Source organism: Benincasa hispida, unplaced genomic scaffold (assembly GCF_027475165.1).
Source record: "Benincasa hispida cultivar pf3 unplaced genomic scaffold, pf3_genome.v1.1 HicScf1099, whole genome shotgun sequence".
In the NCBI taxonomy this organism is placed as follows: Eukaryota; Viridiplantae; Streptophyta; class Magnoliopsida; order Cucurbitales; family Cucurbitaceae; genus Benincasa; species Benincasa hispida.
Window position 1 is genome coordinate 1 of NW_028325410.1, and position 2,687 is coordinate 2,687.

Below are 2,687 nucleotides of genomic sequence, written 5' to 3' on the forward strand. Positions count from 1 at the left end.
GACAATATGAAAAGTATCGCATGACTTTTATAATACTAAGTATTGTGCATCTGTTTTTATGATATTTATAATAGGACAATTCAATCATCCTTTTTTTTTGTTTTTTTGGTTTCTTTGTTTATATGTCTACATCATAAATACGATGTGTGGTTTCAAATAAACAAAGATTTTAGACGCAAGTAGAGATTTTGATTTTTTACTACCAAGCTATACTTCCAACCTTTCATTTCAAACTTGTAAATCGTTGTTCAACATCGACCTTCCCATCCTTAAATAATTTTCAACCAAACCATCTTAAATTAAATAAAATAATAATAATAATAAATTTAAGATTTTTTTATTATTTCATATTTAATATCTTTACGTTTTAAAAATAGAATCAATATCTTTAGTCATAGTTTCTAAGTTTTTATGCATTCTAAATAAATACAAAGGCACTAAATAACCAAAGATTTTCCCACAAATGACCCAAATCAAAATACACTAATGCCAAATTACTCAAAATCCGAAAAATATTGAAAACTGACCTTCTACTTATGTCACTCTGATGGGTGAAAGCCCGAGCTGAAAATGGGCACCAAGGTGATTTTTTAAAAAAACAAAAACCACAATGCATTTCGTATTCAAAAGTATTCATGATGGGTGAGAATCCACAATTCTCGACGATAATTTCACATTGTTCAGTAATTTATGATGTAAGCAAAATATTAGTTTTCATAGTTTTCAAAATCCAAGTCATTCAGCATTAGCACAATCAGATGATTTATGGGTATCAGTACAAATAAATCTTCGATAACAAAGTAACTTTCATGTAAAGGGCAGAACCACAAAGAACAATATTCAAAGGCTAAGAATGATTTTTTACTCTATTGGTCGCTATTCTGTAGAATGTCACACTATAACTTCAACAAGGAAAATTTGGGATAGAACAAATCAACATATACATAACTTTGTTAAATTTCTCATCACTTAAAATGCAAATTTATCTATAAAATTTTCATACCCTTTTCGAGGGGGAAAAAATCAGGTCAACGCAACTATGAATACCGAAAAATCAACGCTACATGACCTCAATTCATGATCTCCTCAGCTGAGAGCAGGCCTGGCTGATTGATTACCAATTTGAATGAACCGTGGGAAGAATTTGATGATACACCCATATCAGCAAACAGGCAATACAACCATAATCTTATCAAAATTTTAGACCATGATTTTCTTGCCTTTACCTCCTACGTGCTTCTTCTGCCTAGGAGGAGCATCAGTGCCAGCGCCAGGAACTAGTGGACCAGACCAGGCTTGGACTGGTTCCTTAGAATAAGTGAACAGCGTTGAGCTGAACGGTATGTCAGGAGGAACACCTGATGGGTCGATATGACGTGAATATCCAAGCGTAAAGCCAAGTGCTCCATCCTGGTGTGGTGGGGGGAATTTTTCACTTTTGCTCTTTGCATTTGCATGTGTAATTAAGCGCCTTCTCTGTTTCAAGATGCAACAATTTGAACAGTTTAACACTTTATATATCAAAGGAAATGCAATAATCAACTACTGGTGTATAGCTGGTCTATGATCTTGAACTTAGCAAAGTAATATTTACGTCAATGTTTGTTTGTATTTCAGCATTGGCTTCGGGAGCTGGAATAGCCCTAACACGTGTGCGTGTTTTCTTCACTCCATCTCCCTGGGCTTTACTAGCTGCTCTTAGTCTGCAAATTGGATATAGAATGATGCTCAACGAAAACACCAAATAATACTCGAAGCAAGTCCACAGTAGTAAGAATAATGGAAACCACAGATCCAACTTTGTACCCAAAAAAAAAAAAAGAAAAGAAATTCATAGACCTCTTAGTAGTAATATGTATACAACTGAACAGAATATCGAGAACAATGATGTTTAAATGCCACTTAAGTAATCAACCTAAGACACATTCTTCTGCAATAGAATCTTCATTTTTCTTTTCCTTTTCCTCATTTTAGTCGCAGCACCAATAGATAGAGTTATAAAATGGACTGTTTGATTGTCAACATATCTTCATGTAACACCCATGTACATACATTCAGAAAAGTTGGTTTGGACAGTACTGTTCGACAACATATGTAAACCAACATTGCCTTGGTCGAACTCTATTTTGGTTAGTTTGGTGAGTTTAGTTGAAGTCCATCATTTATTTTTTCAGATGATCAGTTCGGTTCCCAAGGATCTTAGCTTTGGGTCCCCTTTCTAAACTATTTTTCCCAACTTGTACATACAATTTATAGTAAGTTCTGATAGTTTCAAAGAAGTTGATCTGCCTAGTGAACACCTATTTGGAGGGAGAGGGAGAGTTAACTCAACTTAAACAAAAGAAGTTAAACCACAAATTTCGGTCTCTAAACTTTGATGGTTGAATGAATTTAATACTTGAGCTTTCAGTTCTAAAAGCGACCCTACCAAATCTTTTAACCCACTTGCTTTTGTCATTAGCGGGTCTTCTATCTTGTGCCAACTGTTACCAAGTCAGACTAAATCATCGTCTAATGAGCACCACATCAACATCTAAGTATAGGTGTAATGACAAAAACTTTTTAGAAATCAAACTTAAAATTTTAAGAACATAACTAAATCTTTTAAACTTCCAGAACTAAATAAACACAATCCTCAAACTTCGGACATTATAGTTGTAAAATTAATCGAAACTAAAAACAGAGAA

At 33.9% G+C, this 2,687-nt stretch overlaps 1 long non-coding RNA gene across 1 annotated transcript; it reads right to left on the reverse strand.

Moving 5' to 3' along the window:
• Positions 1–839: 839 nt before the first annotated feature.
• On the reverse strand, positions 840–1,735 carry LOC150031607 (uncharacterized). The gene is made up of 2 exons (XR_016525707.1): positions 1,595–1,735; positions 840–1,476 (listed from the first exon to the last, which is right to left on the reverse strand). It is a non-coding gene; the product is annotated as an uncharacterized LOC150031607 (long non-coding RNA).
• Between the last annotated feature and the right edge of the window lie 952 nt (positions 1,736–2,687).